We start from the raw sequence: 27,446 nt of genomic DNA, 5'->3' as shown, positions 1-27,446 counted from the left end.
TCGGAACTGACAAATATTAGAAAAGTCACAGATTATAAACAAGTGAGGTGGGGGTTGGGCAAGAGATAACAAAGGAGAAGGTGCAGATTGGACCAGGCCACATAGCTGACCAAAAGGTCACGGAGCAAAGACAAACAATATGTTAATGGTGTTTTGAAAGACAAAGCATTAGTACAGATTAGGTGTGAATATACTGAATATAGAACATCAGCAAGTGCAAACCTGAAGAAAAACAACCTGAAAAAAACAGTGGGTAAGCAAACTGAACAAACTAAGATGAAATGAAATAAATGCAAAAAATGTAAAAAGGAATGCAAAAAAAAGGAAGAAAAAATAACTAAAAATGACTAAAAATGAAAGTAAAGTGGGGGGCTGTCATGCTCTGAAATTATTGAACTCAATGTTCAGTCCGGCAGGCTGTAGTGTGCCTAATCGGTAGATGAGATGCTGTTCCTCGAGCTTGCGTTGATGTTCACTGGAACACTGCAGCAATCCCAGGACAGAGATGTGAGCATGAGAGCAGGGGGGAGTGTTGAAATGGCAAGCAACCGGAAGCTCAGGGTCCTGCTTGCGGACTGAGCGGAGATGTTCCGCAAAGCGGTCACCCAGTCTGCGCTTGGTCTCCCCAATGTAGAGGAGACCACACTGTGAGCAGCGAATACAGTATACTACATTGAAAGAAGTACAAGTAAATCGCTGCTTCACCTGAAAGGAGTGTTTGGGGCCTGGGATAGTGAGGAGAGAGGAGGTAAATGGGCAGGTGTTACACCTCCTGCGATTGCAAGGGAAGGTGCCCTGGGACGGGGACGAGGTGGTGGGGGTAATGGAGGAGTGGACCAGGGTGTCGCGGAGGGAACGATCCCTTCGGAATGCTGACAGGGGAAGGGAGGGGAAGATGCGACTGGTAGTGGCATCACGCTGGAGGTGGCGAAAATGGCGGAGGATGATCCTTTGGATATGGAGGCTGGTGGGATGAAAAGTGAGGACAAGGGGAACCCTGTCACGGTTCTGGGAGGGAGGGGAAGGGGTGAGGGTAGAGGTGCGGGGAATGGGTCGGACACGGTTGAGGGCCCTGTCAACCACAGTGGGGGGAAATCCTCGGTTGAGGAAAAAGGAGGTCATATCAGAAGCACCGTCATGGAAGGTAGCATCATCAGAGCAGATGCGTCGGAGACGGAGAAACTGGGAGAATGGAATGGAGTCCTTACAGGAGGTAGGGTGTGAAGAAGTGTAGTCGAGGTAGCTGTGGGAGTCAGTGGGCTTATAATGGATATTGGTAGACAACCTATCCCCAGAGATGGAGACAGAGAAGTCGAGGAAGGGAAGGGAAGTGTCAGAGATGGACCATGTAAAGGTGAGAGAAGGGTGGAAATTGGAAGCAAAGTTGATAAAGTTTTCGAGTTCGGGGCGGGAGCAGGAAACGGCACCGATACAGTCATCAATGTACCGGAAAAAGAGTTGGGGGAGGGGGCCTGAGTAGGACTGGAACAAAGAATGCTCGACATATCCCACAAAAAGACAGGCATAACTAGGACCCATGCGAGTACCCATAGCGACACCTTTTACTTGAAGGAAGTGCGTGGAGTTGAAGGAGAAGTTGTTCAATGTGAGAACAAGTTCAGCCAGGCGGAGGAGGGTGGTGGTGGATGGGGACTGGTTGGGCCTCTGTTCCAGGAAGAAGCGGAGAGCCCTCAAACCATCCTGGTGGGGGATGGAGGTGTAGAGCGATTGGACGTCCATAGTGAAGAGGAGGCGGTTGGGACCAGGAAACTGGAAATTGTCAAAATGACGTAGGGCGTCAGAAGAGTCACGGATGTAGGTGGGAAGAGACTGGACCAGCGGAGAAAAGATAGAGTCTAGATAGGAAGAAATAAGTTCCGTTGGGCAGGAGCAGGCTGACACAATGGGTCTGCCGGGACAGTCCCGTTTGTGGATTTTGGGAAGTAAACTTTTACATTAAATTCCCCGAGTAAGCCATTTCTGAGAACATTGATGAGGAATTCAATACTTCTAGTTTCTTGCTTAAAAAAGCCAAATGTTTATACTGTTTCTAAACTATCATCTGACCTTTTAGCATATAGGTGTTACCTTTCTGTGTGTTTTTCCTGCTTTTAAGATCCATATATGGTAATATCATTAGCTACCATCCCCACTTATTTGCTAGAAATCCCCTGCTCTTGAAGTTGTCAATTCATCTCATCTCCTGTCTCTGAAGAAAGCCTGCTAAATTAATTCTCAATGCCGCCCAAAAAGAACTGTTCTAAAAGGGGCGGCACAGTGGCGCAGTGGTTAGCACCGCAGCCTCACAGCTCCAGCGACCCGGGTTCAATTCTGGGTAGTGCCTGTGTGGAGTTTGCAAGTTCTCCCTGTGTCTGCGTGGGTTTCCTCCGGGTGCTCCGGTTTCCTCCCACAAGCCAAAAGACTTGCAGGTTGGTAGGTAAATTGGCCATTATAAATTGCCCCTAGGTGGTAGGGAAATATAGGGACAGGTGGGGATGTTTGGTCGGAATATGGGATTAGTGTAGGATTAGTATAAATGGGTGGTTGATGGTCGGCACAGACTCGGTGGGCCGAAGGGCCTGTTTCAGTGCTGTATCTCTAAACTAAACTAAGATCCCAGTGACCTGTCTACATGTACTCGGACGTTAAACTAGATGCCAGTTTTGGAACAACATATCTCACCTGCTGTTTTCTTCAAAAAATGAGCAAGTAATCAGCCCAAGTGGGTTTTTTTTGTCTGTAACAGAGCTCTGGATTTTTTTGAAATCCCTTTTATTCTTCCAGTTAAACAGTATATGTATTGTGTGCGAGTGTGAGGGACTAAGATAAAAAAAGGAACTTTTAAAAATTTCAATGTGTGCTTATGCTTTACTTCATTACTAGTTAAGGCATATTTTATAATAAACTGATAATTTTGTTGTTCACTAAAGAAAACTGGTTAGTTTGTTTAATTCTGGAGGATATGATTGACTGTATTAGTAATGGAAAAATTTTAAAATATATGTTGTGACCTGTGGAGAAGTGGGATTAGAATAAACAGTACACTCCTCCCATCTCAATCATAACATTAACCAACTGTAGAGTTTCTTGTTATGAGTCAGAGGATATGCCATTTTTGTAAATGTAATGTTACACCACATAACGTACAATGCATCATTCTTGTAATATATAATTGATCTTCCATAGCACAGGGAAAAATGACATATTTCTTATAAAGTAGGCCAACATTCCAGTGCATGATAAAATGGTAACTGGCAACACTGAGGAGTGGGCTATGGGGTCTGGCAGGATTTAGAAGAGAACCTGTGTTCTTTTCCACCTTTCAATGCTGTGCTGGATGGACTGTTGGGAAAGAGGGAAGGAAGGGTAGGATGTATGTGCAAGCAAACTTTATTTCAGCAGCAGAGATCTTAAAAATCAGTCAGTAAAAGCAGCCTGCACAAGTTTGTTGTTTCGTTTACTTGTTTTAGAAATGGAAATGAGATTTTATCATCTAGAAAAATAACAACCTTCACATTTTGCAAACATGGGCTAGAAACTTTTGTCAAATATGCTCTGAGTTGAGGAAGCGTCATCAGGAAAGTCCAGGTAAACCAAGCTCTAGAAATGCAATAAAATTTAAAGGGTTTAATTTAATCCCCATGTTCAGTGAGAATGTTGCTTGGGAGGTGTTAAGATCAAACTTACCAGCCTGAGGCTGTACCATTCCCACACAACAATATTGTATTCACGGACTTTGAAGTCGGTCGCAGGTCTCGCTGAAGGAAAGTGAGGGCCTAATTGAAATGAAAATAATAATGACCCAATGACATCATTGGTACTACAAGGAGATTTTTACGAAGACTCGGGGAGGCCTGCCCGGTGCCAAAGCTGTCCAAGAAACCTGTTGGTCTGCAGCTGAGTGACCAGAGGAAACCAAGATAAGTAACATTTTTTATTGTTCAAAGGAAGAGGAAGAAATCCTTGCGCTTCTTTTGTCCCAGCCGTAACTCTCCCTCACCACACTAGCATCTGTTTGGGACCCCCATTCCGTAGCACTTACTTTATGCCAGGACCCATTCCCTTTGGTCCTCAGCAACTCTATTTTTTTTGTGAGTGCACAGGTGATTTTTTTTTAAGTGCGCAGTCCCTTTAAGTTACCATGCATGCACAGTGAGGAAAAAAATTAAAGACTCTGACTTGTGCATGTCAGGAACTTTTGGGTTGTGGCCGCACAACTTAGAGGGAACATTGGTCCTCGGCAGGGCTGGCTCCCACCTCAATACCCAATCCCGACCATCTGCCAGGTAGTGGATCTGGCCAGGTACTGGTGGAACTCCAGGAAATTTATTCAAATGAAACCCTGCCTTGAAGAACAACGAGGTCTCCATGTTCCTGAACACATGCATCACCTGCTTCAAAAGTACTGGCTCCCCCACTTTAAAATCACATCCTAAATATTAGAACTTTGTGAAAGAAAGTTGTTCGAGGTAGTTCTAAGATAAAATAGATAATCCTACAGCTGTGTTTAAAAGCTGCGTCTTTGAAAATCCTTTAATTTTGATGTATTTATTGTTGAAAACCAAGTTTTATGCATAATCAACGACTTGAAAACCAAGATGGCTGGCAGCAGAAGGTGAAAAATATATTTTGACCACTTTGATTGCTTTGATTTTGTGGTGGTTACTGATTATTGGTAACTTTAGTAGTTATGGGGATCGAGTCGAGGAATGGTTCCGTGGAGAGCTGCCGAAAGGCCTCCTTCTGTGCCGTCAATTACTCTTTGCTGGTGGTTTGTGAGTAGTTTTCCCAATTCTTTAGTCATGTTTGAGGCAATTGGGTTAACAGTATTTTTTTAACATCTTATGATTCATGAATTCCAGAAAATACATCTTCCATGAACATTTCAGAACAGTCTCCTAGGTTACAGACAGCCTTAGATCATTGGAAACTTTGACTGTGGTGAATTTCCAAGAGGAATAAGTAACTTTGTGGTACTAGTAGAGACACATACTAGTGTAAGACCTAGAGGAAAAAATACATAAGCAAAGAAAGAAATTGCTTTTAAATTAAATGTTGCAAATTACAAATTGTGAGCATAATATTCAGTTTATATTCTGCACCACCAGAAAAATCTTTATTTGACTCTTTAAATTCACTTTTCCACCTTGAGTATCTTTCTGCTGTGGCTCAGTGCTCGCACTCTCATCTCGGTTGGTCAGAAGATTATCGGTTCAAAAGACTTGAGCACGGAATTTAGGTTGCCCCCCCACCCCCAGTCCAGTATGGAGGAAGTGCTGCATTGTCAGTGGTGCCATCTTTCAGATGAGTCATTACACAGATGCTCCAGAAGGCACAAAAGATCCTATGATGCTACTTCGAAGAAGAGCGGTGAGCTCTCTCCAGTATCCTTGTGAAGGAATATAAGTATAATAGGCTTGAATAAGCAGAATTTGGAAATAGTTAGTGTAGTATGCCTTTAGAGTTAAAGATTGAATAAATGGTTTGTTTTCAGAGCTCACCGAAGTTTCCCTTTAAGATGGTAGAGTTAAACATTTCAAGGTCCCTGTTGGAATAGAATCTCTGTTACCGGGGGTCTCTGTTAGAATAGAATTGCTGTTGCCAGGGCCTTGGGACATAAACACACACATTGAAATATCCTGTGTGACCTCAAAGTAACAGGTGGCAATAAATTTTAATTGGCTTATGGAGTTGTTGTTCAGACAGGTCGGCTCCGGCGGTTGCTGTAGGTACCATAGAAAGGGTAATTAACAATAAATGGAATGTACTCAGTAATTAGAGAGGTCAAGTGAACACAATTATGAACATTTTGACCAGATAAAAGCTCAGAAACTTCAAATTCCAGTAAAACATTAAACTAAAGATATAGATTTTACCACAGGAAGGTCACATCTAATGGAAAAGTCATATGACACCTTAGAAATAGTATAAAAATACAAGGTTATGAAGCAAGCATTTTAGGAGTGTTGAATCCTCAAACAACACTTCTCATCCCCTGCCTTATTCGGGGATTTAAGGTACAAGTTTACTTTAAAGTTTGATGGATATTCTGGATATTCTAAGATACTTTTGCTGTAACATTAGCAAGGTTAAACTTTTGGATTCTATGTTATAAATAAGAATATGTGTTACATCTTTCAGTAATATTTGATATTGTGATATACTTATCCACTTAAAAAGTTCATTGCATGTTAAATTCTTTAATAAATATATAAAAGTTAATAAATCATCTCATGTAGTATTCTGTATACAACTACAAGAACTCTGTGTCTCTTTAAGTGGAGAGATACGTAATGAAGAGAGTTTCCCAGACCCCTATAATATCTGGAATATTTATGACTTAGCCATAAAAATATTAGAAGTTGGTTATCTGAAAGATTGTAAAATTTTCTGTTGGTTTTCTTTCTTTGAGGAAAAGCTAGTGCAATTCTTTGGACCCAAATAAGTGTCTGAGAATTTGTCTGGTTTGAATTTGATTAAAGGAGATTCGTGGGGATGTGCTCCTGATTTGGTTTAGTCCCTACAAGGGGTTAAAGTCATAAATCATTTCATCCTTTCCAATATTTATCCCTCAACCCCCAATATCAATGAAACAGATCATGGTGTCAGAGTGGAGCTGAAATTGAGTGTTGTAGAGCTGTATAGAAGGGCAGCTACTAAAAGCAGAACACAGGAATGTTCAGAGCTGCTGAAAGCTGCTAAAAGCCCAGGAAGCCACAGAAAAGGAACAAAGAAGCGCTGAAAGCACTGGGTAAGACACAATGGCTGCAATTCTTCCTCCCCTGGCGCCAGTCGAAATGAAAGGTGGTCTGAAGCATAGCAGGCAGTTTTTCCATTCGCAATGGCAAAATTACAAAATTGTGAGAGATTTAATTAACAAATTAGAGCAGCTACAAGTAGCTACACTTTTATCACTATTGAGGAAGAACAAAAAAAAGGACAGCAGAAATTTTGAAAGCCTTGAAGACACGCTTCAAGGGAAGAAAGATCATGGACAAAGGGCAGAAAGCAAATACTGAGGAGGACATCACGCAAAGAGAAAGAAGGTATATCTAGCATGGGGAAGGCTGTGTTCTCACTGCAAGAAGCCGAATCATTTTATAAAATTCATTCATGGATGTGGACATCACTGACTATGCCAGCATTTATTGCCCATCCCTAATTGCCCTTGAGATGGTGGTGATGAGCCACCTTCTTGAACTGCTGCAGTCCTGGTGGGGTAGGTACCCAAACAGTGCTGTTAGGAAGGGAGTTCCAGGATTTTGAACCAGCGACAGTGAAGGAACGGCGATGTAGTTCCAAGTCAGTAACTTGGACGGGAACTTGCAGATGCTGGTGTTCCCAAGCAACTGCTGCCCTTGTCCTTCTAGGTGATAGAGGTCGTTGGTTTGGAAGGTGCTGTCTAAGGAGCCTTGATGTGTTGCCGCATTGCATCTTGTAGATGCTACACACTGCTGCCACTGTGTGTCAGTGGTGGAGGGAGTGAATGTTTGTGGATGGGGTGCCAGTCAAGCAGGCTGCTTTGTCCTGGATGGTGTCGAGCTTCTTGAATGTTGTTGGAGCTGCACCCATCCAGGCAAGTGGAGAATATTCCATCACACTCCTGACTTGTGCATTGTAGATGGTGGACAGGCTTTGGGGAGTCAGGAGGTGAGTTACCCACCGCAGAATTCCTAGCCTCTGACCTGCTCTTGTAGCCATGGTATTTATATAGCTACTCCAGTTCAGTTTCTGGTCAATGGTAACCCCCAGAATGTTGATAGTGGGGGATTCAATGATCATAATGCCATTGACTGACAAGGGGAGATGGTTAGATTCTCTCTTGTTGGAGATGGTCATTGCCTGGCACTTGTGTGGCGCAAATGTTACTTGCCACTTATAAGCCCAAGCCTGGATATTGTCCAGGTCTTGCTGCATTTCTACACGGACTGTTTCAGTATCTGAGGAGTCAAGAATGGTGCTGAATAGTGTGCAATCATCAGCGAACATCCCCATTTCTGACCTTATAACTGAAGGAAGATCATTGATGAAGCAGCTGAAGATGGTTGGGCCTAGGGCACTATCCTGAGGAACTCCTGCATGATGTCCTAGAGCTGAGATGATTGACCTCCAACAACCACAACCATCTTCTTTTGCATTAGGTATGCCTCCAACCAGTGGAGTTTTTTCCCCCTGATTCCCATTGACTCCAGTTTTGCTAGGGCTCCTTGATGCCATACTCAATCAATTGCTGTCTTGATGTCAAGGGTAGTCATGAATCTCTCATCGATTGTCATAAAAACCTGCCTGGTTCACTAATGTCCTTTAGGGATGGAAATCTGCTATCCTTACCTGGTCTGGCCTGTATGTGACTCCAGACCAACAACAATGTGGTTGACTCTTAACTGCCCTCTGACATGGCCTAGCAAGCCACTCAGTTGTCAAGGGCAATTATGGATGGGCAACAAATGCTGGCCTTGACAGCGACGCCCACATCCCGTGAAAGAAAAAAACCACACCTCTGGAGTTTAGCTCTTTTGTCCATGTTCGAACCAAGGCTCCAATGAGGTCAGGAGCTGAGTGGCCCTGGCAGAAGCCAAACTGAACGTCACTGAGCAAGTTATTGCTAAGCAAGTGCTGCTGGATAGCACTGTCTACGACGCCTTCCATCACTTTCTTGATGATAAGAACATGAGAACTAGGAGCAGGAGTAGGCAATTCAGCCCCTCGAAGCTGTTCCACCATTCAATACAATCATGGCTGATCTCATCTCGGCCTCAACTCCACTTTCCTGCCCGTTCTCCATAACCCTTCAACCCATTACTAATTCAAAATCTGTCTATCTCCTCCTTAAATTTAATCAATGTCCTGGCATCCACTGTACTCTGAGGTAGTGAATTCCACTGACTCACAACACTTTGAGAGAAGTAATTTCTCCTCATCTCTGTTTTAAATCTGCTACCCCTTATCCTAAAACTATGACCTCTCGTTCTAGATTGCCCCACAAGAGGGAACATCCTCTCTGCGTCTACTTTGTTAATTCCCTTAATCATCTTATATACCTCAATTAGATCTCCTCTCATTCTTCTAATCTCTAAACTGCTCAATCTCTCTTCATAAGACAAACCCCTCATCTCTGGAATCAATCTAGTGAACCTGCTCGGAACTGCCTCCAATGCAACTACATCCCTCCTCAAGTAAGGGGACCAAAACTGTATGCAATATTCCAGGTGCAGTCTCACTAATGCCTTGTACAGTTGCAGCAACACTTCCCTACTTTTATACTCTATTCCTTTGGCAATAAATGCCAAAATTCCATTTGCCTTCCTTATTACCTGCTGTACCTGCATACTAGGTTTCTACGATTCATGCACGAGGACACCCAGAACCCTCTGCACCGAAGCACTCTGAAATTTCTCTCCATTTAGATAATAATTTGCCTTTCTATTCTTCTGACCAAAATGAATAACCTCACACTTATCCACGTTAAACTCCATCTGGCAAATTTTGGCCCATTCACCTAACCTATCCATATCCATTTGTAAATTTCTTATTGCTTCATTGCAACTTACTATTCCACCTATTTTAGTGTCATGTGCAAATTTGGCTAAAGTACTTTCTATCCCTGCATCTAAGTCATTAATATGGATTGTAAATAATTGGTGCCCAAGGACCAAACCCTGTGGCACCCCACTAGTTATATCTTGCCAACCAGAAAAAGACCCATTTATCCTGACTCTCTTTCTGTTGGTTAGCCAATCATCTATCCAAGCTAATAAATTGCCCCAACCCCATGTGATCCTACCTTGTGTATTAACCTTTTGTGCGGCACCTTATCAAATGTCTTCTGGCAGTCCAGATATACTACATCTACAGGATCCCCATTATCCACATAGCTTGTTACAGCTTCGAAGGACTCTAGCAAATTAGGCAAACATGATTTACCCTTCATAAAACCATGCTGACTCTGATGGATTGCGTTTTGACTTTCTAAATGTCCTGTTATTTCTTCTAATGGATTCTAACAATTTCCCAACGACAGATGTTAAACTAACTGGTCTATAGTTTCCTACTTTCTGCCTCCCTCCCTTTTTGAATAAGGGAATATTAGCTTTTTTCCAATCCATTGGAACTTTTCCCACATCCAGGGAATTTTGGAATATTATAACCAATGGATCCACTATCTCCGCTGCCACTTCCTTTAAGACCCTAGGATATAGGCCATCAGGCCCTGGGGACTTGCCTACCTTCAATCCCAATAGTTTGCTCAGTATTTTTTCCGTAGTGGTGATGATTGTTCTAAGTTCCTCCCTATCTCTAACCTTTGCATTACCTGTTACTATTGGGATGGTACTGGTGTCCTCCACCGTGAAAACTGAGGCAAAATACTGATTTAGTGTCACCGCCATTTCTGTGCTCTCCTCTATTAACTCCCCAGTCTCATCCTCCAAAATACTAACATTCACTTTAGCTACTCTCTTCCCTTTGAAATAATTATAGAAGCTTTTGCTATCCGTTTTTTATATTTTACGCTAGTTTTCTATCATAATTTACCTTTGCTCTTTTTATTATTTTTTTAGTAACTCTTTGTTGATCTTTAAAAGTTTCCCAATCTTCCAGCCTGCCACTAGCCTTTGCAATATGGTATGCCTTAGTTTTTGTCTTTATGTTACCCTTAACTTCCTTGCTCAGCTATGGATGTTTTTGCCCCTCTTCGAATCTTTCTTCCTCTCTGGAATATATTTTAGTTGGGAGGAATTGAATATCTCCTTAAACATCTGCCGCTGCTCATCAAATGTCCTACCTTTAAGTCTTCCTGCCCAGTCCACTAGGGCCAAATCTGTCCTCATGCCTATGTAATTACCTTTCTTTAACTCCGGAATGCGAGTGTGGAACTCCAGTTTCTCGCCCTCAAACTGAATTTGAAATTTTAGCATGCTATTATCACTCTTCCCTAGAGGATCCTTAACTATGAGATCATTAATTAATCCCACTTCATTACACACAATACCAAATCTAGAATAGCCTGCTCCCTCGTTGGTTCCACAACATATTGCTCCAAAAAACAGTAGACTAATGGAGTGGTAATTGGCCAGGTTGGATTTATCCTGCTTTTTGTGTTTAGGACATACCTGGGATATTTTCCACATTGCTGGGTAGATGCCATGTTGTAGTTGTACTGGAACTAAAGGCCTGCTCAGGTCAGGGAAAAATAACATGACCTGCACCCGACAGGACCACATCAGACCCGAGCCCGACCTGGTCCGAGTCACTCCAATTTTTCCCGCACACGACCCGACTGCTGGAATGTTCCCTTTACCTACCTTGCGACTCCCAATCTTCAGGAAGCTGCAGCATGAGTGTGATGACGTCATAGAGACACTCACTCGCTCACTGCGCAGACTCCGAGTTTCCCTCCTTGGCGTCCTGGACTCCTAGTTCAGGTAGGTTTTAACACTTACCTGCAATTCTTGCTGTGTATGTCTGACCCAGACCCGGCCCGACCCGGATCCAGTCCGACTTGTGCCGGCCCGACCCAAGCCGAGCCCGAAAGCCAGACCCAGAAGATCGACCCGACCCAACCCGAAACCGACACATGTCGTTGGGTCCCGTCAGGTTCGGGTCGGGTAGCAGGCCTTTAACCGGAACAACTTGGCTAGGGGCGTGGCAAGTCCTCGAGCACAAGTCTTCAGTACTATTGTCGGAATGTTGTCAGGGCCCATAGCCTTTGCAGTATCCAGTGCCTTCAGTTGTTTCTTGATATCATATGGAGTGAATCGAATTGGCTGAAGACTGGCATCTGTGATGCTGGAGAGTTCAGGAGGAGGCTGAGATGAATCATCCACTCGGCACTTCTGGCTGAAGATTGTTGCAAATGCTTCAACCTTATCTTTTGCACTGATGTGCTGGGCTCCCCCATCATTGAGGATAGGGATATTTGTGGAACCATCTCCTCTTGTTAGTTGTTTAATTTTCCACCACCATTCAATGAATTTCCTTGGATTTCATTTTTATGTTTTGTTTTTTTTTTACTTCAGAAAGATGGAAAAAGAAACTGTAGGTTTCCACTGCTGTAAACATTGATTTCATTCACCTATATCTTACAACTGCTACAGCTAGCATTGCTTGTAACAGCGATTTGAGGTTCAAGTTTACGGTTTTTCATCGTCCTTCCTTTGGATGAGGTACCCTCAGAAAATTGCATTTCTTTTGGTTACGAGTTTTCAAGTGGGGTTGTAGTTTCTCTTGCACCTGTTTGTACTACTTTCGGGATGTTACTCTCCAGGATCATGTGATTGTTGGTGAAGCTTGTAGTATGCAAATTTCTGTTACTGCTTATGGCAAGGTTACCTGTTTGTACAAGCTTGAACCCCTTAACTGCTGCTTCCACAATACATGGTGTTAACCATTCAGGTTCTGGCACTTTGATAGTTCGTATTTCTAGGGTAAAAGTGGGTGACATATTGTTTCTTAGCCCCTGCGAGGCATCTGGGGTTTCTTCCTGCCCCTTGTTCTTGCTGGGTTCTGACTTTAAATTGTTGGGTTTGATTAGTTTTGGATTTGGAACCTGCGTATGTGATTTTTCAGTGGGTAGATCCACACTGACCTCACTTTTAGTTTTCTTGTGATTTTCACAATGTGATTCACTTTAGGGTATGTTACCTTCCTTTTCCCTTTTACTTCAGAGCTAGGTGTTTCCCTAATCTGCCCCTTGTCCTCTGAAACACTACTGCTCGCAGGTGATTGTCCAGCTTCCACTGCACTCCCTGTGGCACTTCAACTAGGTGAGGCATCTCCTTCATTCTTGGCTTTCTTAATAATAACATAAGAAATAGGAGCAGGAGTAGGCCATTCGGCCCGTCAAGCCTGCCCTGCCATTCAATATGATCATGACTGATCTGACCCAGACCTCACCTCCTCTTTCGTGCCAGCTCCTCACAGCCCTCAACTCCCTGATATTTCAAAACTCTGTCTACCTCCTCTTTAAATACTTTCAGTGATCTAGCCTCCACAACTCTCGGGTAGAGAATTCCAGATATTTACTACGCTCTGAGTGAAGAAATTCCTTTGCATCTCAGTTTTAAATGAGTGTCCCCTTATTCTGTAAATATGTCCCCTAGTTCAAGATTCCCCCACTAGTGGAAACATCTTCTTCACATCTACCCTGCCAAGCCCCCTCAGAATCCTGTACGTTACAATAAGATCACCCCTCATTCTTCTAAACTCTAATGAATAAAGGCCGAACCTGTTTAGCCATTCTTGATAAGTCAATCCTTCATCCCAGGAATCAGCCTAGTGAATCTCTTTTGAACTGCCTCCAATGCCAGTATATCCTTTCTTAAATACGGGGACCAAAACTATACACAGTGCTCCAAGTGCGGCCTCACCAACACCCTGTACAGTTGTAGCAAGACTTCCCTATTTTTAAACTCCAACCCCCGAGCAATAAAGGCCAAAATTCCATTTGCCTTCTTAATTACTTGCTGCACCTGCATGCTAACTTTTTGTGTTTCATGCACAAGAACACCCAGATCCCTCTGTGCTGTACTTTTTTGGAGTCTCTCAATTTAAATAATAGTCTGCCTTTTGATTCTTCCTACCAAAGTGCATGACCTCACACTTTCCTACATTAAACTCCATCTGCCAAGTTTTTGCCCACTCACTCAACCTATCCATATCCCCTTGCAGATTCCTTTTGTCCTCATCACAACATGCCCTCCCACCTATTTTTGTATCATCAGCAAATGTGCATATATTATAGTCTGCCCCCTCCTCCAAGTCATTAATACAGATAGTAAATAATTGAGGCCCTAAGACTGATCCTTGTGGCACTCCTTTAGTCACGTCTTTCCAAACTGAAAAAGACCCATTAATCCCAACTCTCTGTCTTCTGTGAATTAACCAATCCTTAATCCATGCTAATACATTACCCCAATACACAACGAGTTCCTATCTTGTGCAATAATCTTTGATGTGGCACCTTATCGAATGCCTCCTGGAAATCCAAATACACTATATCTACTGGTTCTCCTTTATCAATTCTGCTTGTTATATCCTCAAAGAACTCTAGCAATTTGTCAAACATGATTTCCCTTTCACAAAACCATGTTTACTCTGATTGCGTTAAGCTTTTCGAAATGTCCTGCTATTTCTTCCTTAATAATGGACTCTAGCATTTTCCCAACAACCAAAGTTTGGGAACTTTCCTTGTCCCTTTTCAAATCTTTAAAAAAGGTTTCAATTAAACATATTTCGGTTGTTTTTCCTTCAACTTTTTCAGTCTTTACCTTAGCCTCTTTAAATCGTTTTGGCTCTGTTTGGCCCTTTTAAATTCTTCTGGTTCTGTTGCCCCCTGTGGGATTTTTGGGACTTCCTCAGCCCTCTGCAGTTGTACAGAGTTTTGTTTTCTCCCCTCAGTTTCTTCAGTTGCCATGGACTGTTCTGGACTGTCTGGGTACAACACTGTACTTCCTGCCAAGTCATTGCCCAACAATAGGTCTACCGCCTGCATGTGTAAGCTTGGAATGATTCTGAATGTCACTACTCCCAGTGACCAACTTACTCTGTAGGTAAATTTCAATGAAGGGAACCTTCAAGCATTTGCCAGTTAGCCCTGTTACTAATACCGCGATATTTGTTCTGCTTTCCAGTGGCATTTCTGTCATTTTGGCCGCCAGTAGGGTTTAAATACAACCGGTATCCCTGAGGATGGTTATCTCCTTGTCTCGTGCCTGGGACACAAAAGGAGTCATTTTTCCTTTGTGCAAAATGTTCTGCTTTGTGCTGTGCACTTGAGGCTTATCACCTTCAACTCCACAGACACAGGCATGGCTGCAGCACCCTTTTTTTTTGGCATACCAACAATTGCCCAGATTTGCCACACTGGAAATGTTGGGGGTACCCCTACTGGTTTATCCCCTGGGTTCCTTCTTTTGAAAGTGTGAGACTGGTCAGGTTTTCCTTCCCTGCGATACTTTTCTCTCAAGCATATTTCTGCTTCCTCTGCATCCTTGCTATCTCTCCCTCGCTTGTATGAGTTACCAGACCCAAATTTATTCGGAGTTACGGATTTGTGTATTAATTCATAGTCGTTGGCCATTTTAGCTGCTTCCCTTATTCTTGTGACTCTTTGTTCTTCGATGTGGATTCTTATACTACTTGGGATGCAATTTTTGAACACTTCCAGTAACATCACTTCTCTCAAATTTTCATAGAAGGGTTCTAGATTGAGAGACTGTATCCAGTGATCAAACGCCATAGTTTGAGTCTTTTGACTCAATGTAAGTCTATGTGGGCCTTTTCCGGGTGTGTTGGAATCTTTCAATATGCTTCTGGTACCAGCTCATATGCATTTAGAATTGCAGTTTTAATTTGGTCATAATCAGAGGAACTTACTTCTGATAACAGGGAAAAAGCAGCACAAGCCCTACCCTGAAACTTGCCTTGTTGGAGGAGAGTCCACAATTCTTTTGGCCATTTTAGCCAAGTAGCTATTTTCTCAATATTTTTTAAATTCATTCATGGGATGTGGGCATCACTGGCTATGCCAGCATTTATTGCCCATCCCTAATTGCCCTTGAGAAGGTGGTGGTGAGCTGCCTTCCTGAACTGCTGCAGTCCATGTGGGGTAGGTACACCCACAGTGCTGTTAGGAAGGGAGTTCCAGGATTTTGACCCAGCGACAGTGAAGGAACGGCGATATAGTTCCAAGTCAGGATGGTGTGTGACTTGGACGGGAACTTGCAGGTGATGATGTTCCCATGCATCTGCTGCTTTTGTCGTTCGACGTGGCAGAGGTCGCGGGTTTGGAAGGTGCTGTCTAAGGAGCCTTGGTGTGCAGTGCATCTTGTAGATGGTACACACTGCTGCCACTGTGCGTTGGTGGTGGAGGGAGTGAATGTTTGTGGATGGGGTGCCAATCAAGTGGGCTGCTTTGTCCTGGATGGTGTCGAGCTTCTTGAGTGTTGTTGGAGCTGCACCCATCTAGGCAAGTGGAGAGTATTCCATCACACTCCTGACTTATGCCTTGTGGTGGATAGGCTTTGGGGAGTCAGGAGGTGAGTTACTCGCCGCAGGATTCCTAGCCTTTGACCTGCTCTTGTAGCCACGGTATTTATATGGTTACTCCAATTCAGTTTCTGGGCAATGGTAGCCCCGAGGATGTTGATAGTGGGGGATTCAGCGATGGTAATGCCATTGAATGTCAAGGGGAGATAGTTAGATTCTCTCTTGTTGGAGATGGTCATTGCCTGGCACTTGTGTGGCACAAATGTTACTTGCCACTTATCAGCCCAAGCCTGGATATTATCCAGGTCTTGCTGCATTTCTACATGGACTGCTTCAGTATTTGAGGAGTCACGAATGGTGCTGAACATAGTGCAATCATCAGCGAACATCCCCACTTCTGACCTTATGATTGAAGGAAGGTCATTGATGAAGCAGCTGAAGATGGTTGAGCCTAGGACATTACCCTGAGGAACTCCTGCAGTGATGTCCTGGAGCTCAGATGATTGACCTCCAACAACCACAGCCATCTTCCTTTGCGCAAGGTATGACTCTAACCAGCAGAGAGCTTTCCCCATGATTCCCATTGACTTCAGTTTTGCTAGGGCTCCTTGATGCCATACTTGGTCAAATGAGAACTCAACTTCCTCCTCATTAAGTTTTGGAATTAGTCTCGAGAGTCTCAGCACATCAAAGTTTTGCTTTGAATTGGGGATAAGGTTTGAGTGGCTAGCAGCATTTTCATTTTGGGTTTGTAGTCTCTGTAACTCAAACCTTATTGCTGCTTCTTGTCTTTGCATCACCCTTTCCTCTTTTTCCTTCTGAAATTGCATCTCTTTCCTTTTCAGCTAAAACTTTTTTTCCCTCTTTTTCCTTTAGAAGTTGAAAGTCTCTTTCTGCCTTTTTCATCGGTAACTGGATTCTAGCTAGAATTATTTTCTCAGTCTCTGATTCTAGGCTTTCCTCTTCTAGTTCAAGGGTAAGTTTAAAATTGTTGGCTAGACTTTTCACTGGTTCAGGTTTCTTTGCTTTTTGTCTGAAAGTGATTTCCACCTCTGTAGCTAAGGTTTTTCAATCTTCAATTCTTAGCAGCTTTAACTTATCATGGGGTATCTCCTCCTGCTCTACAAACTCCTTGGAATTAAATGTGGCCATCTCTTTTGTTTCTAGCATCGTGGAGGAAAAAAAACAGAAGAAAAGAAATTAAAAACAAGAAATGCTGGAAATACTCAGCAGGTCTGGCAGCATCTGTGGAGAGAGAAGCAGAGTTAACATTTCAGGTCAATGACCCTTCTTCAGAACAGATTTCCAGCATCCGCAGTATTTTGCTTTTATTTTAGAAGAAAAGAAAACCTGTTTGTTTATTTTTTTCACAATTTTAGAGATCAATTTTCCTCCCATTCTTCAAATCCCTCATTTGTCTGGTGGTTCAGATTATGGACGAACACCAACTTGACCATATGAGGTGACGTGGGTAGTTCCCACTGTTCAACTCCCCACCTGACTGCAGCAAGTGTATTTGTATTTGAGTTTAACCCTTTGTTGTTTTACTTTTCAAATAAAAAGACAGTGCCAGGTTTTCTGGTAGGTTTTAAAAAACAAAAATCAATTGTTTATTGATCAATGCGTTTTATCCCGAAATTATCACAACCACATCCACTCATGCATTCGCCCATGCACACACACACACACAAAAAACAGATAGAGAAGGGAAAAAGGAAGGTGGCTTTTAGTGGGGGCAAATGTTATGATAAACCTGTTGAATTCTCTTGGAAATCAAGTTCTAGGCAGATGCGGGCCTGAGATGAGTGTAGATTTCTCTCTTGATTGAAGGTTCAATTGAAGATGGTGGGTTACTTCCAACTCTCACTGCTGTATACTGTAGATGTCGGATTCTGCTGCAGGGTATGTGTTTTCTGGTGTGGCTGGAACACAAGCTGTTGGCCTTCATCCACGGAGAAGACACGGAGGGCGGAGTTCCAGACCTGTAAGTATAAAAAAACGTACCTCGGGGATTCGCGGCCTTCATCCACGGAGAAGACTCGGAGGGCAGAGTTCCAGACCTGTAAGTATAAAAAAACTTACCTCGGGGATTCGCGGCCTTCATCCACGGAGAAGACTCGGAGGGCAGAGTTCCAGACCTGTAAGTATAAAAAAACTTACCTCGGGGATTCGCGGCCTTCATCCACGGAGAAGACTCGGAGGGCGGAGTTCCAGACCTGTAAGTATAAAAAAACTTACCTCGGGGATTCGCGGCCTTCATCCACGGAGAAGACTCGGAGGGCGGAGTTCCAGACCTGTAAGTATAAAAAAACTTACCTCGGGGATTCGCGGCCTTCATCCACGGAGAAGACTCGGAGGGCGGAGTTCCAGACCTGTAAGGATAAAAAAACTTACCTCGGGGATTCGCGGCCTTCATCCACAGAGAAGACTCGGAGGGTGGAGTTCCAGACCTGTAAGCATAAAAAAACTTACCTCTGGTGAAAAAAAACTGAAAAAGAAACTGAAAAAGTGACGTCACCGGAAAGCTGTGACCTGATTGGCTGGTAGGGAATTTGTACGAAATTTGAAAATAAAATATTGATAAATATTGATTGAAACCCTAATTAACTAATTAATAAGTAGAGTAACGAAACCAGAGGGAGGAGATTACTGTATTTAGTTAGATTTTAATATTTATAGTAGAAATCTAGCACTAGGGACCATATAGTTCATTGTAACATAATTTAGTAAGGATTTAATAAGTATTTATTTATTTTAAATTAATTTATTAATTAGTGCTAGAAATGTCAGTTAGAGGGGTAAAGTGCTTCACCTGTGAGATGTGGGAAGTCCGTGCCACTTCCAGCGTTCCGGGCGACTACATCTGCAGGAAGTGTACCCAGTTGCAGCTCCTCACAGACCGCATGGATCGGTTGGAGCAGCAACTGGATGCACTTAGGAGAATGCAGGTGGCGGAAAGCGTCATAGACAGGAGTTTTAGAGAAGTGGTTACACCCAAGGTGCAGGCAGATAGATGGGTGACTGCTAGAAGGGGCAGGCCGTCAGTGCAGGAATCCCCTGTGGCTATCCCCCTCTCTAACAAGTATACCATTTTGGATACTGTTGTGGGGGATGGCCTATCAGGGGAAAACAACAGCAACCAGAGCAGTGGCACCACGGCTGGCCCTATTGTTCAGCAGGGAGGGACAAAGCGCAGAAGAGCAATAATTATCGGGGACTCTCTAGTCAGGGGCACAGATAGGCGCTTCTGTGGATGTGAAAGAGACTCCAGGATGATATGTTGCCTCCCTGGTGCCAGAGTCAAGGATGTCTCTGAACGGACAGGGGGCATTCTGAAGGGGGCGGGTGAACAGCCAGAGGTTGTGGTACACATCGGTACCAATGACATAGGCAGGAAGAGTGACGAGGTCCTGCAGGGGTAGTTCAGGGAGTTAGGTAGAAAGTTAAAAGACAGGACCTCTAGGGTTGTAATCTCGGGATTACTCCCTGTGCCACGTGCCAGTGAGGCTAGAAATAGGATTTTGTGCAGCTAAACACGTGGCTGAACAGCTGGTGTAGAAGAGAGGGTTTCAGATATCTGGATCATTGGGATCTCTTCAGGGACAGATGGGACCTATACAAGAAGGACGGGTTGCATTTAAACTGGAGAGACACAAATATCCTGGCTGCAAGGTTTGCTAGCGTCACTCGGGAGGGTTTAAACTAATGTGGCAGGGGGGTGGGAACCAGAGCAGAATGACAGCAGGTGAAATAAATGAGGGGGAACTAGTAAATAAGGCCAGTAAGACTAAGAGGAAGAGCAGGCAGGGAGATGTTGCTGAGCACAGCGGGGCTGGTGGTCTGAAGTGCATTTGTTTCAATGCGAGAAGTATAACAGGTAAGGCAGATGAACTTAGAGCTTGGAAATATGATGTTGTTGCTATTACAGAGACTTGGTTGAGGGAAGGACAGGATTGGCAGCTAAATGTTCCGGGATTTAGAAGCTTCAGGTGGGATAGAAGGGGATGTAAAAGGGGTGGAGGAGTTGCATTACTTGTTAAGGAGAATATCACAGCTGTACTGCGGGAGGACACCTCGGAGGGGTTGTGCAGCGAGGCAATATGGGTGGAGTTCAGGAATAGAAAGCGTGCAGTCACGATGTTGGGGGTTTACCACAGGCCTCCCAATAGCCAGCGGGAGGTAGAGGAGCAGATATGTGGACAGATTTTGGAAAGATGTAAAGGTAACAGGGTTGTAGTGGTGGGTGATTTTAACTTCCCCAATATTGACTGGGACTCACTTAGTGCTAGGGGCTTGGATGGGCAGAATTTGTAAGGAGCATCCAGGAGGGCTTCTTGAAACAATATGTAGATAGTCCAACTCGGGATGGGGCCGTACTGGACCTGGTATTGGGGAATGAGCCCGGCCAGGTGGTTGAAGTTCCAGTAGGGGAGCACTTCGGGAACAGTGACCATAATTCCGTAAGTTCGAAGGTACTTGTGGATAAGGATAAGAGTAGTCCTCGGGTGAAGGTGCTAAATTGGGGGAAGGCTAATTATAACAATATTAGGCAGGAACTGAAGAATTTAGATTGGGGGCGGCTGTTTGAGGGTAAATCAACATCTGACATGTGGGAGTCTTTCAAACGTCAGTTGATTAGAATCCAGGACCAGCATGTTCCTGTGAGGAAGAAGGATAAGTTTGGCAAGTTTTGGGAACTTTGGATAACGCGGGATATTGTGAGCCTAGTCAAAAAGAAAAAGGAAGCATTCATAAGGGCTGGAAGGCTAGGAACAGACGAAGCCCTTGAGTAATATAAAGACAGTAGGAAGGAACTTAAGCAAGGAGTCAGAAGGGCTAAAAGGGGTCATGAAAAGTCATTGGCAAACAGGATTAAGGAAAATCCCAAGGCTTTTTATACATATATAAAGAGCAAGAGGGTAACCAGGGAAAGGGTTGGACCGCTCAAGGACAGAGGAGGGAATCTATGTGTGGAGCCAGAGGAAATGGGCGAGGTGCTAAATGAGTACTTTGCATCAGTAATCACCAAAGAGAAGGACTTGGTGGATGATGAGCCGAGGGAAGGGAGTGTAGATAGTCTTGGTCATGTCGTTATCAAAAAGGAGGAGGTGTTGGGCGCCTTGCAAAGCGTTAAGGTAGATAAGTCCCTAGGGCCTGATGGGATCTACCCCAGAATACTGAGGGAGGCAAGGGAAGAAATTGCTGGGGCCTTGACAGAAATCTTTGCATCCTCGTTGGCTACAGGAGAAGTCCCAGAGGACTGGAGAATAGCCAATGTTGTTCCTTTGTTTAAGAAGGGTGGCAAGGATAATCCAGGAAATTATAGGCAGGTTAGCCTTACGTCAGTGGTAGGGAAATTATTAGAGAGGATTCTTCAGGACAGGATTTACTCCCATTTGGAAACAAACAAACTTATTAGCGAGAGGCAGCATGGTTTTGTGAAGGGGAGGTCGAATCTCACTAACTTGATTGGGTTGTTTGAGGAAGTGACAAAGATGATTGATGAAGGAAGGGCAGTGGATGTTGTCTATATGGACTTCAGTAAAGCCTTTGACAAGGTCCCTCATGGCAGACTGGTACAAAATGGGATCAGAGGTGAGCTGGCAAGATGGATACAGAACTGGCTCGGTCAGAGAAGACAGAGAATAGCAGTGGAAGGGTGCTTTTCTGAATGGAGGGCTGTGACTAGTGGTGTTCCGCAGGGATCAGTGCTGGGACCTTTGCTGTTTGTAGTATATATAAATGATTTGGAGGAAAATGTAGCTGGACTGATTAGTGAGTTTGTGGACGACACAAAGGTTGGTGGAGTTGCAGATAGTGATGAGGATTGTCAGGGGATGCAGCAGGATATAGATCGGTTGGAAACTTGGGCGGAGAAATGGCAGATGGAGTTTAATCCGGACAAATGTGAGGTAATGCATTTTGGAAGGTCTAATGCAGGTGGGAGGTATACAGTAAATGGCAGAACCCTTAGGAGTATTGACAGGCAGAGAGATCTGGGCGTACAGGTCCACAGGTCACTGAAAGTGGCAACGCAGGTGGATAAGGTAGTCAAGAAGGCATACGGCATGCTTACCTTCATCGGTCGGGGTATAGAGTATAAAAATTGGCAAGTCATGCTGCAGCTGTACAGAACTTTAGTTAGGCCACACTTAGAATATTGCGTGCAATTCTGGTCACCGCACTACCAGAAGGACATGGAGGCTTTGGAGAGGGTACAGAAGAGGTTTACCAGGATGTTGCCTGGTCTGGAGGGCATTAGCTATGAGGAGACGTTGGATAAACTCGGATTGTTTTCACTGGAACGACGGAGGTGGAGGGGCGACATGATAGAGGTTTACAAAGTTATGAGCGGCATGGACAGAGTGGATAGTCAGAAGCTTTTTCCCAGGGTGGAAGATTCAGTTACTAGGGGACATAGGTTTAAGGTGAGAGGGGCAAAGTTTAGAGGGGATGTGCGAGGCAAGTTCTTTGCACAGAGGGTGGTGAGTTTCTGGAACTTACTGCCGGGGAAGGTGGTGGAAGCAGGTACCATAGAGACATTTCAGAGGCATCTTGACAAATACATGAATAGGATGGGAATAGAGGGATATGGTCCCCGGAAGTGCAGAAGGTTTTAGTTTAGGCAGGCATCAAGATCGGCGCAGACTTGGAGGGCTGAATGGCCTGTTCCTGTGCTGTACTGTTCTTTGTTCTAGATGTTCCTTCTCTCCTGGGTGTCTCTCGCTCTCTCTCTTGCCGCCTTTTTTTAAGGTAAAGCTGTTATCTCTCACATCCTGTTAGGAGACGGTCTGGTTTCCTCCACTTGGTGATCGCACAATGGGCCAGGACGTGGCTACTTTGTTTCAGAAGAAGGCATTCAATTCTGGAATGTTTTAGGATAGGTGTAGGACGGGTTCCATTGATATCTTTTAACTTTGAAGATTTGTCCTTTGTCTTTGTTGGACAGTTTGAATACACAAAAGGCCATTGTTCTTTTTAAAATAAAGGTTAATTTTTTTAAAGACAAAGTCTGTTTCCCATAACTCTTCAGAGTTAGTTCATGGTTGCTGTATCATCGTACTTCCAGTGTATGTGGCATATGTGATAATGACCAACTAATCTATTTAATGATGTTGGTTGTGGGATAAATGTTGGACATCGGAGAGATGTCCCCTGGTCTACTTCAAGTAGTGTCATCTTGACCTAAGAAAGCAGATGGATCCTCATTCTAACGTCGCCTGTAAAAGACAGTGCAGCATTTCATCAGTACTACATGGAAGTGTCAGTCTAAATAACATGTTCAAGTTTTGAAGTCAATGGAAATAAAATTTGGGAGAGATGTAAAATGGGCTGCCAACTTGTCATCACCAGTTTTAACTGTCGCACAAAGTCAAGATCTACCTCTTGGTTTCCATCCTGCTCCAACAGCAGACCTGGGATATTTGAATTTCAGTCCCTAATTCTTTACACAGTACCAGCCCAAATCTTTACATAATGTCACAAGAACAGGTGATCCTCCACATTAGTGCTAAGAAACTTTCGTTCGTCTATGAATAAAACATCAACTAAAACCAGTTTATTTTTCCAAATGTGTTCTTTTTGACTGTTTCACAGTAGTTGAAGTCATATTTTAAGCAAGAGATGGATACGGATGAAAATAAAATTGATTTAGTTCTTAATCTCACTTGGTTTGAGCTAAATATGTCGATGTTTCTTCAAAGAATCTTCATCCATTCTATATATTCTCATGCACCTTGAATTTAACCTTTGATGTATTTGGAATGAATGTTGCTGGGTTTAATGAGAGATTAAATGAACAATAAATCTTTCAGTCTGTAATTTTGATTGTCTGCTTTTTCTGTACTTAGTCAGTGTAATACAATGGAGTCAGTTGCCAGTGATTGCCAGAGCTGGTGAACAGCCATAAAGGTGGGGCTAAAGAGTGGCGAGTCGAAGACTTAGCAGTTGGCAGGAAAAAAGACAGAAGTGCAAGGAGAGAGCCAACTGTGTAACAGCCCCGACAACCAATTTTATCTGCAGCGTGTGTGGAAGAGTCTGTCACTCTAGAATTGGCCTTTATAGCCACTCCAGGCGCTGCTCCACAAACCACTGACCACCTCTAGGCGCTTACCCATTGTCTCTCGAGACAAGGAGGCCAAAGAAGAAGAAGTCAGTTCAATACAATGAGGATGGTGGGGGCAAAGAAAATCAGTTTGAATACCTGATGTTAAAATAATGATTTAGTTCAATAATGTAAAGAATTTGAGGACTAAAACTGGTCAACATAGAATCACAGAATAATAGTGCAGGAGGCCCTTCGGCCCATCGGGTCTGCACCGATGCATTAAAACACCTGACCTGTCTACCTAATCCCATTTGCCAGCACTTGGCCCATAGCCTTGAATGTTATGACGTGCCAAGTGCTCATCCAGGTACTTTTTAAAGGATGTGAGGCAACCTGCCTCTACCACCCTCCCAGGCAGGGCATCCCAGACTATCATCACCCTCTGGGTAAAAAAGTTCTTCCTCAAATCCCCCTTAAAACTCCCGCCCCCTCACCTTAAACTTGTGACCCCTCGTAACTGACCCTTCAACTAATGGGAACAGCTTCTCCCTATCCACCCTGTCCATGCCCCTCATAATCTTGTACACCTCAATCAGGTTACCCCTCAGTCTTCTCTGCTCCAGTGAAAACAACCCAAGCCTATCCAACCTCTCTTCATAGCTTAAATGTTCCATCCCAGGCAACATCCTGGTGAATCGCCTCTGCACCCCCTCCAATGCAATCACATCCTTCCTATAATGTGGTGACCAGAATTGCACACAGTACTCCAGCTGTGGCCTTACCAAAGTTCTTTACAACTCCAACATGACCTCCCTGCTTTTGTAATCTATGCCTCGACTGATAAAGGCGTGTCCCATATGCCTTTTTCACCACCCTATTAACCTGCCCTTCTGCCTTCAAAGATCTATGGACAAACACGCCAAGGTCCCTTTGTTCCTCGGAACTTCCCAGTGTCAGGCCATTCATTGAATACTTCTGTGTCACATTACTCCTTCCAAAGTGTATCACCTCACACTTTTCAGCGTTAAATTCCATCTGCCACTTTTCTGCCCATTTGACCCTCCCGTCTATATTTTCCAAGACACTCCACCTCACTGTTAACCACTCGGCCAATCTTTGTGTGATCCGCCAACTTACTGATCCTACCCCCCACATAGTCATCTATTTCGTTTATATAAATGACAAACAATAGGGGACCCAGCACAGATCCCTGTGGCACACCACTGGACGCTGGCTTCCAGTCACTAAAGCAGCCATCTGTCATCACTCTCTGTCTCCTACAGCTAAGTCAATTTTGAATCCACCTTATCAAGTTACCTTGTATCCCATGTGTATTTGCTTCCTTGATAAGTCTCCCATGTGGGACCTTGTCAAAGGCTTTGCTGAAATCCATGTAAACTACATCAACTGCATTACCCTCATCTACACACCTGGTCACATGCTCAAAAAATTCAATCAAATTTGTTAGGCATGACCTCCCTCTGACAAAGCCATGCTGAGTATTCCTAATCAAATTTTGCCTCTCCAAGTGGAGATAGATTCTCTCCTTCAGAATTTTCTCCAATAGTTTCCCTGCCACTGACGTGAGACTCACTGGTCTGTAGTTCCCTGGCTTATCTCTACCTTTCTTAAATAGTGGGACCACATTAGCTGTTCTCCAGTCCTCTGGAACCTCCCCTGTGGCCAGAGAGGAATTAAAAATTAGGGTCAGAGCCCCTGCAATCTCCACCCTGGCCTCCCACAGCATCCTGGGACACAAATCGTCTGGACCTGGAGATTTGTCCACTTTTAAGCCTTCCAAAAGCTCCAATACCTTGTCACTCCCTGTTACAATTTGCTCAAGAACCTCACAGTCTCTCTCTCTCTAAGTTCCATATCTACATCCTCTTTCTCTTGGGTGAAGACAGATGTGAAGTATTCGTTCAACACCCTACCAATGTCCTCTGGCTCCACCCACAAATTTCCCCCTAGGTCCCTAACGGGTCCTACTCTTTCCATTGATATACTTATAGAATATCTTGGGATTTTCCCTACTTTTACCAGCCAGAGCTTTCTCATATCCCCTCTTTGCTCTCCTAATTTCTTTCTTAAGCTCCATCCTACACTTTCTGTACTCCACTAATGCTTCCATTGATTTGCTCTCCTTGTATTTGCTAAAAGCCTCTCTTTTCCTTCTCATTGTACCCTGAATGTTTCTGGTCATCCATGGTTCTCTGGGCTTGTTGCTCCTACCTATTACCCTAGAGGGAACATGTTGGGCCTGTACCCTCCCCATTTCCTTTTTGAATGCCCCCCACTGCTCTTCTGTAGATTTCCCGACAAGTAACTCTTCCAGTCTACCTTGGCCAGATCCTGCCTTATTTTACTAAAATTCGCTCTCCCCCAATCCAAAACCTTTTTTTACAACTTGTCTATTTCTTTCTCCATAACAAGATTATTTGTACAGAAAAATAAATGTTATGTTTTGAATATACCAGCAGATAGAGGTCTCAGTAAATTCAACATTTTTATGGCGTCTTTTTTATGTACAATGGTCGGAATGAAATATGCTGGAGCAACCCTTTTAAATTAACCTTCCTTTTAACTGGACTGGCCACATTTTGAACTATCTTCCTCGTTCTATACTCTATTGTAATCTCGATATTGTAATTGCAGTCATTCCAACTTGAATAGTCATCGTTTTATCCTGAATACACATCGAGGGAAGCCAGGGTAAGACTTCCCATTCAGTAGTAAAGCAAAAGAGTAACTGTTTCAAGGCTCTATTACAGGTACAAGGTGATTATCTTTTTTGTTTAGTCAGAATATTTTGATTTCAGTTTTTTTTGGTGTCTAGCCTAGCACATCGAACCACAATGATAAAAAATTTGCCAGTAAGAAGCCAAACACCAGATTCACACAAACTTAATGTTAATTAGTGTTGCAATTCCATCTGAAAACCAAAACTGTTCCAAATACTGACAGTCATTAAATGGACACTAAAGCAGAGAATGTGATGCAAGAGTTATAATTATTGAGTCCAGATTATTTTCTGTATTTTGTTCATTCTATATAGCCAGGGCAGCAAAATAAAATGATGCAATCCTTTCCTTGTCTTAGTTAGAGAACAGATGCATGATTGTGACATTCCTACAGATGATAAAATGAGGGTTCAAACATAAAGCACAGAGATAAATCTAAAGTGGTTTATAAACATGGCCTTACTCTTTCTGAATTTGCAGTACTAAAAAATCTGGCCCAAAATCAAAATGGGTTGGAGTGTTGGCCAGCAGTACTTAAAGGTGACAACTGCTTTAAATGTAATAGGAACAAAATGGCTTTTTTACTGTAGTATACTTATTGAAGTCGCTGTGAGGCAACTATGGAGTGACCTCTCCATGGCGCATGCCATGAAGGCGGGGCTAAAGTGTGG

At 43.6% G+C, this 27,446-nt stretch overlaps 1 long non-coding RNA gene across 1 annotated transcript in view; it reads left to right on the top strand.

Moving 5' to 3' along the window:
* LOC137370190 (uncharacterized) overlaps nt 1–27,446 on the top strand; it is a 61,430-nt gene that overhangs the window by 32,409 nt on the left and 1,575 nt on the right. The window lies entirely within an intron of this gene.

The sequence above is a fragment of the Heterodontus francisci genome, chromosome 1 (genome assembly GCF_036365525.1).
Source record: "Heterodontus francisci isolate sHetFra1 chromosome 1, sHetFra1.hap1, whole genome shotgun sequence".
In the NCBI taxonomy this organism is placed as follows: Eukaryota; Metazoa; Chordata; class Chondrichthyes; order Heterodontiformes; family Heterodontidae; genus Heterodontus; species Heterodontus francisci.
This window is presented reverse-complemented; position numbering and strand designations above follow the sequence as displayed.